Below are 26,108 nucleotides of genomic sequence, written 5' to 3'. Positions count from 1 at the left end.
CTGCTTCTCCCTCTGCCCCTCCCCCTGCTCGTGCTCTCTCTCACACTCTCAAATAAATAAATCTTAAAAAAAAAAAGATATAATGATTGAAAAAATGCAGATTTCACTTTAAAGAGGCTACTTGATTCAAAAGACTACACTCTGTTGATCAAGAATAATTAACTTTCCCAGGACAGGAAGGTACCATCCACGCTGTTCCTGGCAGTCTGAGGATCAGAAGGACTGTACCACATGATAAATGGACCACCACATTTTATAGAAAGCACATTGTTTCCAAGGGAATCTGGGAAACATTTCAAAGTCTATACCTTTAGTAAGGATGGCACCTTATTTGCCTGGGGCAATTGAGAAACAATTAATATTATCAATGCCACTAACAAGAGACTACTATTCTTTCGATCTCCCAAAGGCAGTTTGCCTTGAGTTCTCACCCCAAAACACTGTTCTAGCAACATGGCACAGCTGGGATACCCAAGCTACAACTTTATTTTTTTTTATTTTTATTTTTTAAAGATTTTTATTTATTTTTTTAATTTATTTGACAGAGGGAGACACAGCGAGAGAGGGAACACAAGCCAGGGGAGTGGGAGAGGGAGAAGCAGGCCTCCCAGCTGAGCAAGGAGCCCTACGTGGGGCTCGATCCCAGAACCCTGGGATCATGACCCTAGCTGAAGGCAGACGCTCAACAACTGAGCCACCCAGGCGCCCCTAAGCTACAACTTTATGATGTGAAAACTGGTACATGATTAAAGTCTTTCATCCAGAAAAAAATGTAAAATTGTTGTCCATCCTGGTCAAGAAATAAAACTATTTGTGTTGGAAATGTTAAAAATGAAGTTACTTATTTGAAAACAATTTTACTATGGAAAGATTTATGAAATAAATTAACTGTTTATTATAAGTATACACAGTTTTATTGCCTTAAATAGCATCGTAGGATTTTCCTAAACACTGTTAATATATTAAGAATTGCTGTTATATTAATTCATTTGAATAACTCTTGTATGTCCAAGTGCTAGTGAAATTCTATAACACAGAGATTTCCTTTTTTTTTAGATTTTATTTATTTGAGAGAGAGAGAGAACATAAGCAGGAGGAAGGGCAGAGAGAGAGAGGGACAAGCAGATTCCCCTCTAAGCGGGGAACCTGATGCAGGGCTGGATCCCAGGACCCTGAGATCATGACCTGAGCCAAAGGCAGCCGCTTAACCAACTAAGCCACCCAGGTGCCCCGCGATTTCCTTTTACAATAAGTTTTTGGGTTTTTTTTAAGATTTTATTTATTTGCAAGAGAGAGAATGAGAGACAGAGAGCACATGAGAGGGGGGAGGGTCAGAGGGAGAAGCAGACTCCCTGCTGAGCAGGGAGCCTGATGTGGCACTCGATCCTGGGACTCCAGGATCATGACCTGAGCCAAAGGCAGCCGCTTAACCAACTGAGCCACCCAGGCGCCCCACAATAAGTTTTTATTTACCTAATAATTGTGATTAAATTAAGGCATTTGCAAAAAAAAAAAAAAGGAATGATTTTCACCTTGCAAAAACTTGGAATTCTTAAATGAAAACTGGTGATACTATGATCTGCTTCACTAAAAATATTTCAACTGGAGTCTCAGTGGTTCTCATTTAGGGACACGTGAAAATTTAGGGGGAGGAAGGTCCTTGTCAGGGAGAAGTTACTGTCACAATGGTGAGGGTATGGGGTGGGCACTACTGGCATTTTAGTGGGCAGGGCCCAGGGAAGCTAAATGTCCTACAATGCACAGAACAGTCCTGCACAACAAAGAATTGTCTTGCCCTAATGCCAATAGTGCCCCCATTGAGAAACGCTGCGTTAGAAAAGCTTCATCAGTTTGACTTTAAACTAGGAAATAACCTTCAGCATTCTTTCAAAAATAACAAAATTAAGTTTCTAGCAAGGACACAAATTATTTTTTAGTAACTGTAGTCTCAATTTAAATACTTATAACCTTGAAAGTTCAAAACTTTTGCTTTTTTTTTTTTTTTTTTACATAGGAAAGTATGTCTTTTCAAAGGTTAATTTCGGGGCACCTGAGGGGTTCAGTCAGTTGAGCATCCTGAACCGACTCTTGATTTCGGCTCAGGTCATGATCTCAGGGTCCTGGGATCTAGGCGCAACGGGTTCCAACTCCCTCTCCCTCTGCCCCTCCTCCAACTCACATGTGCACACTCTCTCTCTCTTTCTAAAATAAATAAATAAATTTTTTTTAAAAAGGCTAATTTTCACTTACACTGGAATTGATTTATTTTTCACAAAGGAGGTACAATTAAAAACTTTGACTGGGGAAAGTAATCTGAAAAGGTACTAATAAAAGAGTTAGTGAGCTAAATAATCTATATCCAATATTATATATTTTATCTTTCGAAGTAGTAATTCCACAAACGATTTTCCAGAAAATCAAGGAAACCTTTTTAGGACTACCAGTTAGATCATACTAACACCTGAAATGCTTCTGGAGCAGCCACAATTCACCATGGGCCATGCATTCTACCAAGTGTTTTGCATATGCTATCTCTAGTATTTATGACAATGATGCAAAGTAGGTATCTCCAATTTAAAGAGGACAAAATTAAGACACAGATTAAAAGACTCGATCAAACTCAAACAACTGGTGACAGACTTGGGATTCAAATCCAGTAGTTCCAAATTTAAACACTTCCCACTAAGACATGTCTCCAGAAAAACAGCTAAATTTCTGTGAAAATAGTGGGGCTTGATCTCACAACCCTAGTGGGGCTTGATCTCACAACCCTGAGATCATGACCTGAGCCAAAATCAAGAGTTGGATGCTTAACCAACTGAACCACCCAAGTGCTCCAAGTCTTCCATCATTTAATCACATTCTACAGACATAAAAATTAGCATTGGTTTAAATAGACAGACTGTCTAAAGAATGGATGCCAAGCCGACAGGGAAGATATGCCAACTCCCAATCATTTTTCTTTTCCATTCTAATATACAGGATTTGTTGTTTCTTTTTTTTTTTTTTTTTAAAGATTTTATTTATTTATTCATGAGAGACAGAGAGAATGAGAGAGAGAGAGCAGAGGCAGAAGCAGGCTCCCTGCCGAGCAGGGAGCCCGATGCGGGACTCGATCCAGGGACTCCAGGATCATGACCTGAGCCGAAGGCAGTCGCTTAACCAACTGAGCCACCCGGGCGCCCCTAGGATTTGTTGTTTCTTACCCACTCATTTCACAGGAACAAAGTAGAGGAAACTTCACAATAGTGGAGATGAAAATAAAATCCTGCAATGCACTGAACAGCTATCAACCAATAGCAGGCAGGACATGGCAAAGTGTCAGCGAGCAACCAAAAACTTTCAATATCCATCAAATATAAAATCATGTGTGCACAAAGTTGGTAATGAAGTCCCACAAAGGGACTAAAAAGGATTGCTGAGATTTCAGTGGACTTTTATACCCTGACTATAAAGAGTAGAAAAAGAATACAAATAATATCCTAATCATATATTGTTTTCTTTCTATTATCATAAAAACTTTCAAAGTCAAAATAAAACAAAGATTGGTTATGGGTAAGATGTGACCCAGAAAACTGGCCATTTTCCAGAAGAGGAATACTGACAAGTGCATTAACTATGTATCAAGACCAACCACATGGCAAATCTACATGACAGGTCTGCTCAGCTACTATCCTCTCTGTGGGCCAACATAGCAAATACAGACACATTTCAGGATGACTGCCTAATTAAAAATAAAAGCAATACTGCTGAACTTGCCATCCTACTGTGAAATAATGAGTTGCAGTTTCCATTCAAACCAAAGGCAATCTAACATAAAAACTGGCATCCCGGAGGCTGGGGGGATGGGTTAGCCTGGTGATGGGTATTAAAAAGGGCACGTATTGCATGGAGCACTGGGTGTTATATGCAAACAATGAATCATGGAACACTACATCAAAAACTAATGATGTAATGTATGGTGACTAACATAATAAAATAAAATAAAATAAAATAAACTGGCATCCCCTATTTAATTAGCCGTGTGTTACACAATGGCACATATTGGTGTCAGACAGATCAAAAGCCAGTTCTTAAAACTATTATTTCTTTTGGATAAACATCTTATCTGCTGTTTTAACTACCATCTACCAGGCCTTAGGTCATGACATAAAACAGAAACTTAGGTTGAAAGTTCTAAAGGCATTTAGATTAACTAGTCCAATCTTTTGGTCAATCTAGGAATACCCCTCTGTTAACTTATTCAAATGTTAATTGGGTTCCCACTAGGTACAAGTCATTATGATAAGTGCTATAATATTTACTGAGTATCTACTACAATCCAGACAGTCTTACAAGTGCTTTATGTTTAATATTCATACCAGCCCTATAAAACAGATATTATCCCTGTTTTATAAATGTGGAAACAAAGATACAAAGTAATTAATTAACTAGTCCAGCTCTTACAGCCAAGAAGTCACAGAGTCAGAATTCAAATCCAAAGCCTGTACTCTTAATCACTATACTACTGCCTCTCTGGGATAAGGATATAGAAAACCAAATAAAACCAGACTCAACCCCTCTAGGAGCTTAGTCTCCTCCCAGAAAGACACATATAAATCAATGAGTACAATACAGTGTGATAATTGCTAATGACAGATTAGAAAGAAGGAGGGCTTAATTAAGGCACTAATAGTCTAAAACAGAGAATTAGGAGAGAAGATTAAGTGGGACTTTAAAAAGGTGACCAAATGGAAGTAGGAGGTACAAGAGGTACTTAGGATGACTCCAAGTTTAACTAGAATCCTTCCCTTGTTTCAGGTTTGGGTGACTGGGGGAATGAGTAGGATCACCAAAAGGAGATTTGTGAATTGATTCAAATTCACTCCTGGTCTTATTGAAGAGGTTGAGAAGCCTGAAGAAATACCAAGAGACAACATTTAGGAAGCAGATGAAGACACACACTGGAGCTCAGAAGAGAGAACTAGCCTGGAGATACAGACTTGAAACTCATTTACACTTAAAAATATTCTAAAGAGTTTCCCAAAGTAGAGAATATGAGTAATAGCTAATATTTACTGAGTTGCTATTATGTGCCAAAGCCCAATCTCCTTGTTTATGTCCTTAAGTGAGATCAGATAAGAGGTAAAGGGAACACCAACATATACAGAACAAAACAGAAACAACAGAGGTAAAAATAAAACCAAGAGAAAGTATGTCACACAAGCCAAAGCTGGAAATGATGTATCAAATGCCACAAGGTATTCAAATAATATGAAAAAAAGTGTCCCCTGGATTGAACATTACAGAGGGAAGAGTCAGCTCAGCCTACTGAAAAAAACACCACTAACAAAGAACTCGATAATTCCTCCAGTGGCTTGTTCTATTATTAGAAAGTTCTTTTTTTTTTTAAGATTTATTTTTTTATTTGAGAGAGAGAGAGTGTGTAAGCGAGCAGGGGGAGGGGCAGAGGGAGAGGGGGAGAGAGAATCCTCAAGCAAACTCCCAGCTGACCACAGAGCCCTATGAAGGGCTCAATCCCAGGACCCTGAGATCATGACCTGAGCCAAAATCAAGAGCCAGAGGCTTAACTGACAAGGCAACCCGGGTGCCCCTATTATTAGGAAGTTCGAATTGTTACAAAAGTAATCTTTCCAAAGAAATAAAAGCATAGGGGAACGCCTGCATGGCTCAGTCAGTTAAGCGTCTGCCTTCGGCTCAGGTCATGATCCCAGGGTCCTGGGATCGAGTCCCACATCAGGCTCCCTGCTCAGCAGGGAGTCTGCTTCTCCCTCTACCTGCCACTTCCCCTGCTTGTGCACTTGCTCTCTCTCTCTCTCTGGCAAATAAATAAATAAAATCTTTAAAAAAATGAAAGAAAAGCATAGGGAAAAGCATAGTGTTCTATTCAAATTCTGACTCTGAAGGAGAATTAAGTTATAATGACCAGGGCTGCCTGAGTAACTCAGTAGATTGAACAGCCGACTTTTGATTTCAGCTCAGGTCATGATCTCAAAGTCCTGGGATGGGAGCCCTGTGTTGGGCATGGAGTCTGCTTAAGATTCTCTCTCTCCCTCCCCCACTGCCCACCCGACCTCGTGTGCATGGTCTCTCTCTCAAAAAGTTATAATGACTAAATACAATAATGACACTTGATTGAATCCTGATTTGAACAAACTAGGTATAAGACAACTGTAGAAATTTTAATAAGGACTACTATTAGATAGTAGAAAATCATTTTTAATTTTTTTTAAAGATTTATTTATTTGAGAGAGAGCATGGGCAGGGGGGAGTGGCAGAGGGACAAGGATAAGCAGACTCCCCGCTGAGCAGGGAGCCTGATGCAGGGCTCAATCCCAGGACCCCAGGATCATGACCTGAGCCAAAGGCAGACGCTTAACTGACGGAGCCACCCAGGCGCCCAGAAAATTGGTTTATTTATTCATTTTAGTAATCTCTACACCCAATGTGGGGCTCAAACTCACAATCCCAAGATCAAGAATCACATGCTCTTCCAACTGAGCCAGCCAGGCACCCTGATGACAGTAGAAAATTATTATTAACTTTAAGTGTGACAGTGACATTAAGATTATATAAGACTTGGGCCCCTGGGTGGCTCAGTTGGTTAACGCAACTGCCTTCGGCTCAGGTCATGATCCCGGAGTCCCGGGATCGAGTCCCGCATCGGGCTCCCTGCTCAGCGGGGAGTCTGCTTCTCCCTCTGACCCTCCCCCCTCTCATGTACTCTCTCTCATTCTCGCTCTCTTAAATAAATAAATAAATCTTTAAAAAAAAAAGATTATATAAGACTTATTTGGGGAGAAATAGAGGTGAAATAGCATGTCTGTATTTGCATTAAAATATATCAGAAAAAGTAGATGTAGCACATTTTACAAAATGCTAACAATTGTTATATATGGGAGATGGGTAAATGGGTGTTACATTTTCTCATAATAACAAACACAAAAAGGCTTCACAAACAAAAGATAAATATTTTGTCAATTAAAAAAAAAAATCCAGTGATGCCTGGTGGCTCAGTCAGTTAAGCATCTGCCTTCGGCTCAGGTCATGATCTTGGGGTCCTGGGATCGAGTCCTGCATCGGGCTCTCTGCTAAGTGGAGAGTCTGCTTCTCCCTCTCACTGTGCTCTCCCTCTCTCGCTCTCAAATAAATAAATAAAATCTTTAAAAAAAAATCCAGGGGCACCTGGGTGGCTCAGTCAGTTAAGCGACTGCCTTCAGCTCAGGTCATGATCCCAGGTCCTGGGATTGAGCCCCATATTAGGCTCCTTGCTGAGCGGGGAGCCTGCTTCTCCCCTGCCTGCCATTCCCCTTGCTTGTGTTCTCTCTCTCTCTGTCAAATAAATAAATAAAATCTTTTTAAAAATCCAGCAAATGAATATAGGTTTATCTTATTTTATTGTGCTTCATGTTATTGTGCTTCACAAATACTGCATTTTTTTTCTTTTACAAATTGAAGTTTGTGGCACTCCTGTATTGATTAACTCTATTGGCACCATTTTTCCAACAGCATTTCCTCACTTCATCTCTCTCTGTCACATGTTGGTAATTCTTGCAATACTGCAAACTTTTTCATTATATTTATTATGGTGATCTGTGATCTTTGATGTTACTAATTGGGGACACCACAAACTGTACCATATAAGATGGAGAACTTAATTGAATGTTGTGTGGTCTAACTATTCCACCAGCCAGCTTTTCTCTCTTCTCTCTCCCTTCTCCCTCTCCTTGGGCCTCCCTATTCCATGAGACACAATATTGAAATGAGGATAGTTAATTTTGACTTTCAAGTCTTATTATTTAAGAAACACATTTCATAAACCTACAGCTACTATAGAAAGTGATTCCTCTGATGGATCCGGGCAAAATAAATTGAAAATCTTCTGGACAGGATTCACCATTCCAGATGCCAATAAGAACATTTGTGATTCATGGGAAGAGGTCAAAACAGCAACATTAACAAGAGTTTGGAAGAAGGTGATTCTAACCCTCATGGATAACTTTGAGGGATTCAAGACATCAGTGGAGGATATAATTGCAGATAGGGTGGAAATAGCAAGAAAACTAGAATTAGAAGTGGAGCCTGAAGGGGCACCTGGGTAGCTCAGTCAGTTAAGCATCTGCCCTTCGGCTCAGGTCATGACCTCAGGGTTCTGAGATCAAGCCTCCTGTCAGTCTCCCCACTTCTCCCTCTCCCTCTGTCCTTCCCCCCTCCTCGTCCTTGCTCTCTCTCTCTCTCGTGTTCTCTCTCAAATAAATAAGTTAAATCTTATAAATAAATAATAAATAAATAAACAAAAAGAATCTTTAAGAAGTGGGGGCACCTGGGTGGCTCAGTCAGTGTCTGCCTTCGGCTCATGTCATGATCTCAGGGTCCTGGGATCGGGCTCCCTGCTCAGCAAGGAGTCTGCTTCTGCCTCTCCCTCTGTCCTCCAACCCCTGCTCATTCTTGCTCTCTCTCTCTCTTTCTCTCTCTCTCTCAAAAAAAATTTTTTTAAGTGGAACCTGAAGATGTGACTGAACTGTTAAAATCTCATGATAAAACTTCCTTTTTATGGATGAGCAAAGGAAGTGGTTTCTTGGGATGGAATCTACTCCTGAAGATGCTGTGAAGATTGCTGAAATGACAAGATTTAGAATATTATATGAACTTAGTTGATAAAGCAGCTGCAGGTTTTGAGAGGACTGACTCCAATTTGGAAAGAAGTACTGCTGTGGGTAAAATGCTATCAAACAGAGTCACATGCTACAGAGGAATCATTCCTGCAAGTAAGAGAAAATCAATGTGGCAAACTTCACTGTTGTCTTATTTTAAGAAATTGCCACAGCCACTTCAACTTTCAGCAACCAGCATGCTGATCAGGCAGTGGCCATCAACATTGAAGCAAGACTCTCCACCAGCAAAAAGATTATGACTTCCTGAAAGCTGAGATGACGGTTAGCATTTTTAGCAATAAAGTACAGTCAACCATTGAACAACACGTCTGAACTGCATGGGTCCACTTATAAATGAATTTTTTATAAATATGGTGAAGTACTGTAAATGTATTTTCTCTTCCTTATGACTTTCTTAATAACATTTTCTTTTCTCTAGCTTACTTTATTTTAAGAACACAGTACATAATAATATAGGGGCACCTGGGTGGCTCAGTCGGTTGGGTGTCCAACTCTTAATTTTGGCTCAGGCCATGATCTCAGGGTTGTAAGCTCAAGCCCTGCATCAGGCTCGGCACTCAGTGGAGGGTCTGCCTGAGATTCTTTCTCTCCCTCTCCCCCTCCCCTCCCTCTGCTTTGCCTGTGCGCTCACTCACTCTCTCTCTAAAATAAATAAATTTTTTTTGTTTTTAAGATTTTATTTATTTAAGGGGCACCTGGGTGGCTCCATCGTTAAGCGTCTGCCTTCGGCTCAGGTCATGGTCCCAGGATCCTGGGATCGAGCCCCACATCGGGCTCCCTGCTCTGCGGGAAGCCTGCTTCTCCCATTCCCACTCCCCCTGCCTGGGTTCCCTCTCTCGCTATGTCTCTCTCTGTCAAATAAATAAGTAAAATCTTAAAAAAAAAAAAAAAAGATTTTATTTATTTATTTATTTGACACAGAGAGACACAGCGAGAGAGGGAACACAACAGGGGGAGCGGGAGCGGGAGAGGGAGAAGCAGGCCTCCCGCCGAGCAGGGACCCCGATGCGGGACTCGATCCCAGGACCCTGAGATCATGACCTGAGCTGAAGGCAGACGCTTAACGACTGAGACGCCCAGGCGCCCCTAAAATAAATAAATCTTGGGGCGCCTGGGTGGCTCAGTTGGTTAAGCGACTGCCTTCAGCTCAGGTCATGATCCCAGGGTCCTGGGATCGAGTCCCGCATCGGGCTCCCTGCTCGGCGGGGAGCCTGCTTCTCCCTCTCCCACTTGCCCTGCTTGTGTTCCCTCTCTCGCTGTGTCTCTCTGTGTCAAATAAATAAATAAAATCTTTAAAAATAAATAAATAAATAAAATAAAATAAATAAATCTTTAAAAAAAAAGAGAGAGAGAGAGAGAGAGGTGCCTGGGTGTCTCAGACAGTTAAGCATCTGCGTTCAGCTCGGGTCATGATCCCAGGGTTTGGAGATCGAGCCCCACGTCAGGCTCCCTGCTCAGTGGGGAGTCTGCTTCTCCCTCTCCCTCTGTGCTCTCTCTCACTCTCTCTCAAGTAAATAAATAAAATATTTAAAAAAAAAATACAGTACATAATATATATACATATATAAAATGTGTTAATCAGCTGTTTATATTATTGGTAAGGCTTCCAGTCAACAGCAGGCTAGTAGTAGTTAAGTTAAATGCAGATCTGACCACATAGGGGGTCAGCACCCCAACCCCTGTGTTATTCAGGGCCCACTGTATTTTTTAATTAAGGTGTGTACACCTTTTTAGACATAATGCTACTGCACACTTAACAGACTACAGTATGGTGTAAACATAAATTTTATATGTATGGGAAACCAAAAAATTCACTTTGCTCACCTTATTACAATATTCACTTTATTGTGGAATGAAATAAACCTGTAATATCTCCAAGGGATGCCTGTACAGCACAGACATCACAAATACCAACACCAGAAATGTAAAAACCAACTACTCTTATGTTGCGTAAAGGAGTACTTAACTATTTGGAATAAAATTTCTAACAAAGCAGCATATGTATATTCAAAAACTGCTATATCTCAAATGGTTTAGATGGAATAGCAGATGATGGTGAACTGTGCTAGATAATTCAAAAAGGATCTAGTGATGTCAAAGACAGTGAAGTTTAAAAAGCATGTAAAGGCATAAAACTTCATGAAATGAGAGCAGGAAAAAGTGATTTTTTATATTTTTTTATAATTTATAATATAATATTACATATTTAAAATATATGTGTGTCACTAAAATAAATAGTGCAAGTTTTAAAAATGCTGATTCCAGGGGCACCTGGGTGGCTCAGTTGGTTAAGCGACTGCCTTCGGCTCAGGTCATGATCCTGGAGTCCTAGGATCGAGTCCCGCATCGGGCTCCCTGCTCGGCAGGGAGTCTGCTTCTCCCTCTGCCCCTCCCCCCTCTCATGTGCTCTCTCTCATTCTCTCTCTCTGAAATAAATAAAATCTTTAAAAAAAAAAAAATGCTGATTCCAATTAGTAGTTTAATGATCTTGAACATGTTACTTAAATTCTACCCTTATCTATAAAAGAGATATTAACTATATCTCATTTAGTTATTATGAGAATTAAATGAGAACATACTAAAGAGTTAAAGGATTAAAATGAGGGCACCTGGGTGGCTCAGTCGTTAAGAGGCTGCCTTCAGCTCAGGTCATGATCCCAGGGTCCTGGGATGGAGCCCAGTATCAGGCTCCCTGCTCGGGAGGGAAGCCTGCTTCTCCCTCTCCCACTCCCCCTGCTTGTGTTCCTTCTCTCGCTGTGTCTCTCTCTGTCAAATAAATAAATAAAATCTTTAAAAATTTTTTAAAAAATAATAAAGGATAAAAATGCATATATGAAGTACCAGGCAAGGTGCTTGTCACCCAGTAAGCATTTAATAAATGTGAATTCCCTTTCCTCTCCCTTCCCTGTTCCATCCTTAATCCTAGTTCTGAATGCTGCAAATTAAGAATATTTTTTTCTTCTTTATGATAGCTTTTCAGTTAACCAAATCTTCCCCAGGGCAAAATATATAAAGTCTTTCAGGTTTCCCATGGAACACGGCATCAAGATCTCCCTGGTTACCTTTTTTAAAGTTTAGCCTTAATTGCCATCCAAACTGTCAAAGACCTGCTAAAACACAATAGCAAAAAATGTACACAATATTAAATATATAATCTAACTAGGACAAAATTGAATAGGACTATTATTTCCCATAATCTGGATATAAAGAACATAGTTTCTGATCTTCTAAGCATACTAAATGTATCTATAATTTTGAAAGCTGGAACATGAAACTTGACACAAGGTAAACTGATATTAGACCCCATTCAAATAAGCTGAAATGCTAAGTACTAGGGGGATGTGCGAATTTCTAGGATAGTATCTCTTTTGATAAATGTTCCTTTTTTGTTGTTGTTGTTCCTATTTTAAGAAGACCTGAACATGACCACTTAGGTCAGATAGGCCACTTTTTTTTTTTTTAAGATTTTATTTATTCATTCATGAGAGACAGAGAGAGAGAGAGAGAGGCAGAGGGAGAAGCAGGCTCCCAAGGAGCAGAGAGCCCGATGCGGGACTCGATCCCAGGACCCTGGGATCATGACCTGAGCCGAAGGCAGACGCTTAACCATCTGAGCCACCCAGGTGCCCTTTTTTTTTTTTTTTAAGATTTTATTTATTTATTGGACAGAGACAGCGAGAGACGGAACACAAGCTGGGAGAGTGGGTGAGGGAGAAGCAGGCCTCCCGCTGAGCAGGGAGCCCAAGGCGGGGCTCAATCCCAGGACCCTGGGATCATGACCCAAGCTGAAGGCAGACACTTAATGACTGAGCCACCCAGGTGGCCCACCACCGCCCCTTTTTTTAAGATTTTATTTATTTGTCAGAGAGAACACAAGCAGGGAGAGCGTCAGGCAGAGGGAGAAGCATACTCCCTGCTGAGCAAGGAGCCCAATGCAGGCTTCAATCCCAGACCCTGGGATCATGACCCGAACCAAAGACAGACACTTAACTGACTGAACCACCCAGGCATCCCAACTCATCTCTTCTAATAAAGTGAGTTAGAAGGCTATTTCAGAGACTGTGGGAAAGAAAGCAATCAAGAGGAAAGAGGAAGTTAGTTCTGGGGCTAGGGTAGGCTATTCTATAGTTTACATTACAAAGGTCAAAGGAGGAATATGATAAAAGGGAAAACAAAATTAATAACATGAAGTATTATCAAAAAATAGTCCCGGGCACCTGGGTGGCTCAGTTGGTTGCGCATCTGCCTTCTGCTCAGATCATGACCCTGGGATCCTGGGATCGAGCCCCACTTCGGGGCTCCCTGCTCAGTGGGGAGTCTGCTTCTCCCTCTGCCTCTGCCCCTCCCACTGCTCAGGCTCTCCCTCTTTCTCTGTCAAATAAATTTAAAAAAACTTTTTTTTTTAAAGGTTTTATTTATTTATTTGACAGAGAGAGACACAGCGAGAGGGGACACAGCAGGGGGAGTGGGAGAGGAAGAAGCATGCTCTCTGCGGAGCAGGGAGCCCTATGCGGGGCTCGATCCCAGGACCCTGGGATCATGACCTGAGCTGAAGGCACAGACACATTAACGACTGAGCCACCCAGACACCCCTAAATTAAAAAAATCTTAGAAAAAAATATTCCCCCCAAAATATTTTTATTCAACATTGTTTCCTTCTCGAATGTATTATTTCCACTAATGGGAATATTTTATAGCCATTAAAAATGACAGCTACGATAAGCACACAAAGATATATGTATAAGAGCATTAACTTACACATTGTCATTATCAGTAACAGGATAAAACTAGAGACAATCCAAATGTCCATCAATAGGGATAGGTTAAATTGTACACCCATATAATTTAATATTATATAGTCATTAAAAGAACGAGGTCAATTCTATACCTAACATAGAAAGATGTTCAAGTTTCACTGTTCAGTGATAATAGCAAGTTGCAAAATAGATTGAATAGTGGGATCTTTTTTTTTTTTTAGTATAACAGTGAACATTATATCCTCTTATCTACAAAATAGAGATAAATATTAACTATATCTCACTGGGTTATTATGAGAATTAAATGAGTATATGCTTAGAAAACAATTTAGAGGAATATATACACTAAACTGTCATCCTGGTGGAGGAAGTGATTATAAGACACTCATTTTTTTTATGGAATACATTCAGTATAGTGGTTTCTTACAATGATCATGCATTACTTTTATTTCAAAAATGAAGATAAGGGGCGCCTGGGTGGCTCAGTTGTTAAGCATCTGTCTTCGGCTCAGGTCACGATCCCAGGGTCCTGGGATCGAGCCCCACATCGGGCTCCCTGCTCCGCGGAAAGTCTGCTTCTCCCTCTCCCACTCACCCTGCTTGTGTTGCCTCTCTCGCTGTCTCTCTCTGTCAAATAAATAAATAAAATCTTTAAAAAAAAAAAGAAGAAGATAAAAAGGTGGAACTAAAAACTATTTCTTCATCCCTCCTCCAATATAGTAGCTTAGACCACATGAGAATAGTAGCTTAGACCACATTTATGATATATGTGAAATGGGAAGAGGGAAGGGCAAAGAATGTAAAAATTGAAGTCAGTGATTTAAAAAATGTTTAAAGATTTTATTCATTCATTTGAGAGGGAGAGAGTGAGTGAGAGAGCGAGAGAGAGACAGAGACAGAGTGCACAAGTGGAGGGAGGGGCAACAGGAGAAGCAGACTCCCAGCTAAGTAGGAAGCCCAATGGGGGGCTCCATCCCAGGACCCTGAGATCAGGACCTGAGCCAAAGGCAGATGCCCAACCAAGTGAGCCAACCAGGTGCCCCCTTAGTATGGCTTTTAAAGACTATGCTCTATTAAAACTGGCCTAATCATACCCCAGACTTAACCCACCTTTCAAGTGCGCTTTCCCTTCCTATCTCAGCTGAAGTGATACTCACCTCATTCTAGCTGTTATACTCAGTTAATGTCTTCTTGGTCTTCCTATCTCCACTCTTGCACCTGTTCCAATCTATTCTCCAAGGGGAGTAAACTTTTGAGAACTCTTCATGTGTGATACAAAGGCTCTTTCTTATTTGGCCTCATCCCTTATCTCTACCCTCATCTCTCTCTACTCCTTTCCACAAACAAAATCTACTCCAGACACACAGAATTACTTGTAGAGCTCTGCTCACACTTTAATGCCTATACAGGTAACATTCTTTCTCCCTGGCACGTTCTTCCTGACCTCTTCTACATAGCTCTCTCAGTAATCATCTCACGTGGGAAGTGTCCTCTGACCCCTCAATCTCCTTTTTGTGTGTGTGTGTGCTTTGATAATGCCTTGCACAAATCTCTGCTGTTACCGTAATTACACAGTATTTCAATTGTTTATCCATCGCTTTCACTGGACTATGAGCTCTATAAGGACTTAGACTCAAACTTACTCACCTCCAAATGAACTGTGGCATATAAATTTCAATCCTACCATATCAAAATTTACAGTAGAGACAAAAATGAAAATAAGTAGGCCATTCAGATTCCATACTTTCTATGTAAAAGCATATTCGTTTTTTCATTCACTCAGTCAACAAACATTTATTTAGTACCTACTAGGGGCCAGGCACTTTGCCAAGCCTAGAGAGTTGGTGATGACAATACAGACATAAACACAGAAAGCACAAAAAGAATTCTGAAAGGGTACACCCAAAATGTTAAAATTCGCCATTAACATTTAGACTTTAGGGAAGATGTGAATAATTTATATCTTTTCCTTTAAAATCACCTCTATTTTCCTATTCTACCTTAATGAAAATGCATTAATTTATAATCACACACACATACATATATATGTGAGGTGTCCTCCCAAATTACAAATTCCTACCCATCAGTAGAAATACAATACCCATGGTAAATAATGTATAAATTTGTGAATCATAGCTAATGTGAAAGAAAAACAAATTTTGAGAACTTTTAATCAGATTCTAATTAAAGAATTCTAGTGGCGCCTGGGTGGCTCAGTCGTTAAGCGTCTGCCTTCGGCTCAGGTCATGATCCCAGCGTCCTGGGATCGAGCCCCACATCGGGCTCTCTGCTCTGCGGGAAGCCTGCTTCTCCCTCTCCCATTCCCCCTGCTTGTGTTCCTTCTCTCGCTATGTCTCTCTCTGTCAAATAAATAAATAAAATCTTTAAAAAAAAAAAAAAAAGAATTCTAATATAGGGGGCCTGCATGGCTCAGTTGGTTGAGCGGCTGCCTTTGGCTCAGGTCATGATCCTGGAGTCCCGGATCGAGCTCTGCATCAGGCTCCCTGCTTCTCCCTGTCCCCTCCCGCAACTCATTCTCGCTTTCTCTCTCTCTCTTTCTTTGTCTCTCAAATAAAATCCTTTTAAAAAAATTTTTAAAAATAAAATTTAATTAAAAAAAAAGAATTCTAATATAAAGAGCAAAACTAAAGTATGCAAAAATACTTCAGGATTTCCACAGTCCCTACTTTTGAAAAAGATCCCATGCAAACTGTCCGAGGAAAACAATGACCACAACATCAATACCACCAGTTTTCCACACTGCAGAAAGAAAATTATGTCATTGTATTCCACTTAATGCAGAAGAGATGACAGCCTCTCTACAATTTATTCAGAAGACAAATTAATAAATAACACCATATTTCATCTGTATAATGATTTACAGTTTATAGTTCACAAAGTACTTTGACCTTCAAAATAACTGTTTTCTTGTTCCCACTGCATAGATAAAAAGTGAAGGATGAAAATGGAGAAGGCCTTTCTAACTATGACTCAAAATCCAAAAGCCATAAAAGAAAAGATTAAGAAATTTGTCTACATAAAAAAGAAAAATTTGTCTACATAAAAATACATGTAAATCTAAAAGTTTTTCATGGGAATAAAATAAAAGAAGTCAGAAGACAAATATCAAAATGGGAAAATATTTGTAACACATAATACATACCACAGGAAAAAATATATCACATATGTATGAACTATATAAAGTATATATGTGTGTATGTACATATGTATAATATATAAAAAGAAACAGAAATTAATAGAAAAGAGACCTATGACAACAGATAAATAAGAATTTAAACAGGTAGTTTATAGAAAATGAAATATGAATAACTCAAACAACATAAAAAGATGCTTAACTTTAACATTATTTTTTAAAACTTAAAACTACTCTGGGTACCATTTTTCTCTATCAAACTGGCAAAAATTCAACTTTGATAACAGCAAAGCATAATATTAACAACGCTGATCCTAGAGCCAGAGTGCTTAGTTTGAATTTCTGCCACAGTACCTGTATGATCTGGGCAAGTCTCTTAAATTCTCTTCCTCAATTTATTCACCTGAAAAATAGAAACAATAATAGTACCTATCTCAAAGGGATATTAGTAAGATTAAATGAAGTAATATATATAAAGCAGTTTGAATAGTATCTAGCACATAGTTAGCACCTTGTAAGTATTAGCTATGATACAGCTAATGTTGGTGAGTGAACAGGCAATGTATATTAGAACAACCTCTAAGGAAAGCAATTTGGCAAAATTTCATAGTTATAAATGCATATATCCTTTGACTTAGAAATCCCACTTTCTGGGGTGCCTGACAGCACCTGCCTTCGGCTCAGGTCATGATCCCAGGGTCCTGGGATCAAGCCCCGCCTGCCTTGAGCTCCCTGCTCAGCGGGGAGTCAGCTTCTCCCTCTCCCTTTGCCCCTGCCCCCGCTCATGCTCTCTCTCATGCAGGCACTCTCACTCAAATAAACAGAATCCTTTTTTTAATAAAGATTTATTTATTTATTTCAGAGAGAGAGTGCACGGAGGGGCAGAGGGAGACAGAAAGGAAGAATATTAAGCAAGATCCACGCCCAGTGCAGAGCTCAACACAGGCTCAATCCCACAACCCCCAGATCATGACCTGAGCCAAAATCACAAGTCCGATGCTTAACCAACTGAGCCACCCAGGTACCATAATAAATAGAATCTTTAAAAGAAAAAGAAAAAAAAAAGGGGGGCACCTGGGTGGCTCAGTCAGTTAAGTGCCTGCCTCCGCTCAGGTCACGAACTCGGGGTCCTGGGATCAAGCCCCGCATCGGGCTCCCTGCTCAGTGGGAAGTCTACTTCTCTCTCTCCCTCTGTCACTCTCCCTGCTTCTGCTCTCTCGCTTTCTCTCTGTCAAATAAATAAATAAAATCTTTTTTTAAAAAGCAATTAAAGGGGCGCCTGGGTGGCTCAGTCGTTAAGCATCTGCCTTCGGCTCAGGTCATGATCCCAGGGTCCTGGGATGGAGCCCAGCATCAGGCTCCCTGCTCCGCGGGATGCCTTCTTCTCCCTCTGCCACTCCCCCTGAGTGTGTTCCCTCTCTCGCTGTGTCTCTCTCTGTCAAATAAATAAATAAAATCTTTTAAAAATTTTTTAATTGCTTTTTAGTATTTATTTATTTTTTAAAGATTTTATTTATTTATTTGATAGAGACACAGCAAGAGAGGGAACACAAGCAGGGGGAGTGGGAGAGGGAGAAGAAGGCTTCCCGCAGAGCAGGGAGCCTGATGCTGGGCTCCATCCCAGGACCCTGGGATCATGACCTGAGCCGAAGGCAGACGCTTGATGACTGAGCCACCCAGGTGCCCCAAAAGCAATTAAAAAATTTTTTTTTAATTATCACAAGTAGGCCTCTAACTGAAACAACCACCCACTCTGAGTGCTCAGCAAAAATAATACTAATGAGACCACACTGAAGTCATCTCCATATGATGACTTGGAAAATAGTATAATACCCATTGTTGGTCCAAAACAGTCAGCATCACCCACATTATACATTGTAATAATCGGGCTTCATTTACTGCAAGGAGATGAAATTCTCATAAAGGCCTTTATCATAGATTTCAAATTCCAACACAAAGTTCATTTTGCTGAACAATGAAGTGTACAACACTAAGAATATATCTACAAACACTTTCACATAGGGGAAAAAAAAAACATTAAATCAAGTCAGCTTTCTACTCTAAGTAAGCCAGGGAATGAGTACATGTAAATATGTAATTTTCCGGGCGCCTGGGTGGCTCAGTTGGTTAAGCGACTGCCTTCGGCTCAGGTCATGATCCTGGAGTCCCTGGATCGAGTCCCAAATCGGGCTCCTTGCTCTGCTTCTCCCTCTGACCCTCCCCCCTCTCATGTGCTATCTCTCTCTCATTCTCTCTCTCAAATAAATAAATAAAATCTTTAAAAAAAAATACGTAATTTTCCTTTTACAATTAACATAAGCACAGGGATGCCTGGGTGGCTCAGTCAGTTAAGCGTCTCCCTTGGACTCAGGTCATGATCCCAATGTCCTGAGATCAAGTCCCACATCCGGCTCCTTGCTCAGCAGGGAGCCTGCTTCTCCCTCTGCCTGCCACTCCCCCTGCTTGTGTGTGTGCGCGCTCTCTCTGTCTGACAAATAAATAAATACTTTAAAAAAAAATTAACATAAGCACGAAATGTTGTTGGGGATTCTGGGGTAGAGAGTCCCTAGCTTAGTCTCCCAACATATACACTTTTAAACACAATTGAATAGGCCCACCAAAAGATTTTTGAAACCATCCCCATTATACATCTGTACGAGAGAATAAGATATCATAGATCCAGGGCACAGGAACTTGACATTAATTCGCACAAACATCTATATCACCTAGTACTACTTTCCTTTTTTTTAAGATTTTATTTATTTATTTGTCAGAGAGAGAGAGAGCGAGAGAACACAAGCAGGAGCGGCAGGCTCCTGATGTGGGACTCGATCCCAAGTCCCTGGGATCATGACCCAAGCCAGAGGCAGGTGCCTAACCCACTGAGCCACCCAGGCGTCCCCTAGTACTACTTTCTTTCTTTTTTTTTTTTTTTAAGATTTTATTTATTTATTTGAGAGAGAGAGAATGAGAGACAGAGAGCATGAGAGGGAGGAGGGTCAGAGGGAGAAGCAGACTCCCCGCTGAGCTGGGAGCCCGATGCGGGACTCGATCCCGGGACTCCAGGATCATGACCTGAGCTGAAGGCAGTCGCCCAACCAACTGAGCCACCCAGGCGCCCCCCCAGTACTACTTTCTAACAAGTAACAAGGAACCTCCGATTCAATCCTGGGTCCCTCAGTTCTGAGCAGCCCCACCTATAGAACCCAGTATCTCCTCTGTTCCATTTCCTGCTATCATACTAGGCAATTATGACATCCATACCAATGACATATTCAACATACTTCACAGTCCCGTAACCTCCTACTACTTCAATAACCTGTACTTCCATTCCCCTTCAACAGCACTATAACAGTTATATCCTGTTTTGTTTTGTTTAAGATTTTATTTATTTATTTGACAGAGAGAGAGCACAAGCAGGGGGAGCTGCAGCGGGAGAGGGAGAAGCAGGCTCTCCGCTGAGCAGGGAGCCAGATGCAGGGCTCAATCCCAGGACCCTAAGATAATGACCTGAGCCGAAGGCAGACGCTTAACTGACTGAGCCACCCAGGCACCGCTATACCCTGTTGTTGTTTTTTTATCTTGAAATAATGAACTCTCAGCTGTCCCATTCTATATTTTTTTTTTTGTAGTAATCTCTAAACCAGTTGTGGGGCTCAAACTCACAACCCCAAGAGCCACATACTCCTCCTCTGACTGAGCCAGCAAGGCACCCCTCCCCTTCTGTATTTCTTAAAGAACCTGGTCTTCAACCACATTTCTGATTGTCTCCTTATTCTCCAAGTACACTGGCCCTTCTGAAGGTTTTACTTCTTAAAACCCCAGCTTGGACTCTCAGACTCCATCATAATTCCCACACCATTACTAGCATTGTAAAGTTACTCTCCTTTTTATCTTCCTTTCTCATATATTCCAATTCTGGATCAACCCAACCATCTTTTCTGCACTCCCACTCTTAGGCTGCTGGAGAAAGTGTAAAATCCATGCTACTGGGCCCCATTACAAATACATTATTTCTAACTTTTACTAGGCCCTCAATGGTGTCAGCAATCTTTTTTTTTATCCTTAATCTATTTTCATTTTCCATTGAAGATTTCCATGGCCCTAATACTCACCATAGTTCCTTCAGTCTCCAGAAATAATTGACTTCTCTACAGATAACTAATCACATCAAGAAAATAAGACCATCTGTCACACTCCCCCACGTTCTTTTCCTTCTACCACATTATCCATCTTAACTTCTATCCTTTTAGTATCAAAGAATGAAATGCCCTGGGGCCCTGCTCATGCTCTCGCTCACTATCTCTGTCTCCAATAAATAAAATCTTTAAAAAAAAAAAAAAAATGAGGGCGCCTGGGTGGCTCAGTCGGTTAAGCGACTGCCTTCAGCTCAGGTCATGATCCTGGAGTCCCGGGATCGAGTCCCACATCGGGCTCCCTGCTCGGCAGGGAGTCTGCTTCTCCCTCTGACCCTCCCCCCTCTCATGCTCTCTGTCTCTCATTCTCTCTGTCTCAAATAAATAAATAAAATCTTTAAAAAAAAAAAAATGAAATGCCCAACATATTTCCTAGATAAAATTTCCCCTCAACCTACAAAACTGTTTCACCCATACTAAAAAAAACCCCACACACACGTGCCATAGTGGAAAGTTCAAATTCTTGCCTACAGGCTTCCCAGTTGTAAAAGAGGAATACTGATACCTAAACCACAAGGCTGGTGTGATCTATAAAGCATCTTTACAGTACCTGACATAGAGTATATTCTCAATAAAGACGTTACCAGCAGCTCTCTTTCACAACCACACTTGCTGAAAGAGTAATTTTCCTCACTGCCTCCCATTTGTTCCTCAATCCATCTCACATTGCCACCATTGCACTATTCAAAGTGTCTTTCAGAGGGAAAAAGTGATCTCCTAATTGCTAAATTCAGTGGTTTCTTTCTAATCATCATTCTACTTGAGCTTTGCAGCACCTAACAGTGATGGTCATCCCCTCCCATATTGAAACCCTTCTTCCTTTGGTCTCTATTATAATGCTATTCTATTCTTATTCTTGTCCCATTCCTTTAACCTCTGTTTCTCAGTGTCTATTACCCTTCAAACAATGATGTTCCTTCTGGTCCACAGCCCTTTTCTTCTTTCAGTATTACCATCCCATACTAAGTCTTCAAATATCCCTGTTTTATATTCTCTGTTGACCCTCAAATTTATGTATTCAGTTCCAACCTCACTCCCAATTTTCAGACCCAAATTTCCAGCAAACCACAGTGATATCTGAAAAACACCTCAAATTAAACATGTCCAAAACGAAATTAATTACCTTCCCTCAAAACTGCTTCTTTATGTTCCCTATTACAATTAACACTACCAATGCATCCCACCAACAAAGTCAGAAACCTCCACTAACCCTCTCAACTCTGGAAACTTCATGGAATTGAAACCTCCTGGAAGTGCATGCCACCCTCTTCATTTTCCTACCACTATTCCAGTTCACCCCCTCTGACCTGGATTAGCACACTGGTTTCCTGCCTACCTAGGCTTTCTACCTCAACACTGTCTTCACTTTCAATTCTTCCTCCACAGGCTCACCAGAGATAATCAATCACACCAAACTCCTGCTTACAAAACTTTCAGTGGCTCCCCATACCTACAGAATAGAGTCCAAATTCTTCAGCAAGGTTTTCTCAGAGTTATAAACGGCAAGGTCTCTAAATCAGACAAACATGGGTTTCATTTCTAGCTAAATCTAAATACTGGCTTAGTCCAGAGTCTTCCAAGTGAAGTGTAAAAGACAGAAGAGGGAAAAGGAAGGATGGGGAGAATAAGGATGACAGGAGGAGGGAAAAGAGAGGGACGCGGTAGTGTCTTGGGGAGGGGTGGGGGGTGAGGCCAGAGTACTTTAACGTAGAAGGGGAAAGTTTCCAGGGAAGAGTATGTTTGAGGGAAGTAAAGTGAAGGAGTCCAGATCTCTGAGGGACGAGGGAGGCTCTCTGTGTGGAGCTGGAGCTATCTGAAACAAGAGTTCTCCGAGAAAATGAGGGCTTCCTGAGTCTCTCAAGCGAGAAAAGTCCCTGAGAAGAGTCAAGGACCAGGTCCCTGATAACGAAGGAACTTCTAATGGGTTCCCGGCCTCTGAGGCGAGGAAGCGGGGGGGGGGGGGGGGGGGGGGGGGGGCTGTCCCGGGTCCCTGAGGAAAGTGAAAAGGGAAGGGAAAGGGATCGAGGAGTATCCCCCAGCCGCTCAGAGGAGGACCTTGGGAAGCGAAGGGGTCCTGTCGGTGCTGAGAGACCCTAGCGCCAATGCTCCGGAGCCGTGGCGGCGTAGGAGCCGCGCGCGCGGGCCGGGGCGCCCCGGGCTTGTGCCCTATGCGCTCTCTTGGCGTTACCTGAGGCGGGACTGAGCAGCCAGAGGGGTGCCGGCGCGGGCGGGAGGCGGAGGCAACAGCAAAGTGGGAGCATAGTAGCCCTCACAGCTCGGAAGCGGCAGAGGCTCTTAGCCTGCGGAGGTGGTGGGGATCCCTCGCGCAGAAGCCGGCGACTCGGCGGAACTAGCGGCAGCGAAGGACGAGGAGGCTACTGCCATGGCCCCGCAGTCGGGACCGTTCCCCCCGTCCGTTTGGCGGGGCCAGGAGGATGATCCCAACGGCGAGCCAGAAAAGGCAGCTGAACCTCCGCTGAGCTCCGCGGCCGCGAGCGACTGAAACGCCTGCCCAGCCAGGCAGGGGGACTTGGGCGGGGCTTAAGGTGAGCACGCCCCTCTCCTCAAGCCTCCGAGCAGCCAATCAATCGTCAATCTTTGATAAACGAGCTAGTGGAATTACCCAATTAGCATTAGGAATGCCACGTGGTATGAGGGTGGCCTCAATAGGCGTCCGGGAAAGCCAATCAACAGCCCTAGGCGCCAACTCTGGAAGACTGTAAGACGAAGAGAACCAATAGGAAGGAAGAGGAGGTTAAAAACAGAAGGGGCAGTGTGTTGGAAAGGCGGAACCAAGGAGGAGGGAATACACCTGGGGGAAACCCAAGTCCCAAACCTCCACCGCGGGGGGGGGGGGGGGCGGGGGAACAGTAAACACGAGAGAGAACAATCATTGGTAATTAATAAAACAGAAAATGGATTCCACTGACGCGGCTTTTCGGTTGGTGAAGGGTATAGCTAAGTAAGGACTACCTGAATAAAGAAAACCGATATGAACGCAGAATCCTGCAGGACCTCAGTATAGTGTAAAAACTGATACATAAACTATTATTAGCTACATGAGATAGTAAGAGCAATGGGTAGGGTTAAAATGCTGAGGCAGCTATTCATCTAGACTGAGATTTGATTTGGTGAAGGCTTCTTGGAGGTGATAACACTTGGGCTGGCTTGAAAACTGAAATTTTTGGAAAAAGCTGCATACGGAATAAGAATTCTGTTCAACATGCACATATTTCCTTCCTCGTGCTTTCCATATACCTGGACTTCAGGTGCTCATAATCTCACGCCTGAGCAGATTGGAACAGGGCTAGAGCTTCCAGGGCGAGAGCAGGCAAAGAAACACTGGAGTATGGGCCTTCCTGCACCAGTACTCCCTTGGATAAGAGACCTCTTTTCAGACATCTTTAGACGTGCCTCCTACTGTCAGGGTCTTGACAGATGAGTGGGATTTGAATAGGAGTATAGGTGGTGTACATTCCTGCGGCAATAAAGTTTAAGAAATGTATGATTTCATTCATATGTGGAATCTAAAAAACAACGAATGAATAAACAAACAAAAAGCATAACCAGACCTGTAGCCTGGTTATGGAGGCTACATATGGAGAACAAACTGATGGTTGCTGGAGAGGACAGGGACACAATGGGTGAAGGGGAGTGACAGGCTTTCGGTTATGGAATGAATAAATCATGAGAATAAAAGGCACAACATAAGGAATGTAGTCGATGATATTATATTAGCATTGTGTGGTAACAGATGGTAGCTACACTTGTGGTGAGCATATCATAATGTATAAACTTGTCCAATCACTATGTTGTACACCTGGAAGTAATGTATTATTGTGTGTCAACTACACTTAAATTTAAAAAAATTTTAAAGATATGTGATAGGAGACAATAGAGGTTAAATGTGGGCTTAAATGCCTAATTTGTCCTTTCTATTTTATGCTGTGGGAACTGTCAAAGGTTCTTGAGCAGAATAGCCTTAACAGGATACTGTTTTAGTTAGATTAATTGGTAGCTCACAGTATCTCCAAAAGGAGAAAAAAAAAATCACCCCAGCCCAGTACCATTGGCCCAAAGCCTTTTCTGTATCATTCTTATGGCAATACATAATGTGCTGCCACCTGGTGACAGTTCAAATACCATTGTTCCACATTGCTATTGAATTTTTCTGTTGTTAGAGCCCTGGCACTCTTGCAAACCTGTCTCCCACAAAGCCTGATGCAAAGTAGTTGATAAATAAGTACAGCACTTGTACCAAGTAGAATTGAATAATGCCATCATACCAGATGTATTATTTGCCCAAAGAAAGATGTAAAAGACAAGGATTACTTGTACCTTGAGTAGGAAGATGAGCCTTGATGGCAAGTATTTAATTCTTTGAACAAGTTCTGTTTGACCCAAGCCTGATCTCTACCATTCCACTCTCGGCAATCTCTTTTTTCTTTTAAGATTTATGTATTTATTTGAAAGAGAGGGAAAGATTGAGGGGGGAGGTATAGAGAGTGGGAGAGAATCTCAAAGCAGACTCCCCACTTAATCCCATGACCCTGAGATCATGAGAAAGAGTTGGACGCTTGACTGACTGAACCATCCAGGTGCCCCTCAGCAATCTCCTCAATACTGAGGGGAAAGAACCAAGGAATGCCTTACAGCTATTCAGGTGTCAAAGGTCCACTCTTCATGACCTGTCTGCTACTTAGGCCAAGGCCTTGAATATACCCCATAACAGGAAGTGGTTCCTACCTACTCATTTCACCCTTTTATTATGCTTTTATTTCAGATAATTGTCTCCTCTTCCCAGCTAGATGGAGCTAAGAGCTGGGACCCTTATGAGCCCACTGTACATCTTAGCTGAGGGCAAATACATACCAGGGCTGGTATGTACTATGCTCAATAAATATCCACCTTCCTTGTCTATATTTAGCAGTGGAAGAGACCTCATGAGATCTTAGTGGGATGCTGCTGCTTCTAAGGAAATCTTGGACTACATTGTCTAGAATACAAAATCTAGGTAAGGTGAAAGTAAAGCTGCCCTTAGTCTACATAGAAAGATATACTTCCAACCAAGTGCTGGAAGGATTAGAACCAATAGCCACAAGGCCTATTTTTTAATATAATAGGAAATATCAGAGTACATCACTTCTAGTGATTCAATGAGTATTAAATCATGAAATCTGGGGGCGCCTGGGTGGCTCAGATGGTTAAGCGTCTGCCTTCCGTTCAGGTCATGATCCTGGGGTCCCAGGATCGAGTTCTGCATCGGGCTCCCTGCTCAGCGGGTGGTCTGCTTCTCCTTTTCCCTCTGTGCTCACACGCTCTCGCT

General features: G+C 41.8%; 1 protein-coding gene across 7 annotated transcripts in view; it reads right to left on the bottom strand.

Annotated features, from left to right (window-relative positions):
* Positions 1 to 26,108, bottom strand: part of TESK2 (testis associated actin remodelling kinase 2) — a 156,983-nt gene that overhangs the window by 126,843 nt on the left and 4,032 nt on the right. The window contains exons 1-3 of one of the 7 annotated variants that reach the window (XM_064589250.1): positions 22,971 to 23,310; positions 16,941 to 16,989; positions 11,285 to 11,441 (exon numbers count right to left, since the gene is read on the bottom strand). The exons of 1 other annotated variant lie outside the window; for it this stretch is intronic. The gene's annotated coding sequence lies outside the window, so the exon portion shown is untranslated. Of the gene's footprint in view, positions 1 to 11,284; positions 11,442 to 16,940; positions 16,990 to 17,660; positions 17,764 to 22,970; positions 23,312 to 24,040; positions 24,243 to 26,108 lie in introns of those variants that run through there. 5 more of the 7 variants (XM_064589253.1, XM_045897812.3, XM_064589249.1 and 2 more) reach the window with 5 other exon arrangements.

This window comes from Mirounga angustirostris, unplaced genomic scaffold (genome assembly GCF_029215605.1).
Source record: "Mirounga angustirostris isolate CCGP_5_RB_7025 unplaced genomic scaffold, mMirAng1.0.hap1 SCAF_4, whole genome shotgun sequence".
Taxonomy (NCBI): Eukaryota; Metazoa; Chordata; class Mammalia; order Carnivora; family Phocidae; genus Mirounga; species Mirounga angustirostris.
The sequence above is the reverse complement of the archived record's forward strand: the minus strand, read 5'-3'. Positions and strand labels throughout refer to the sequence as shown.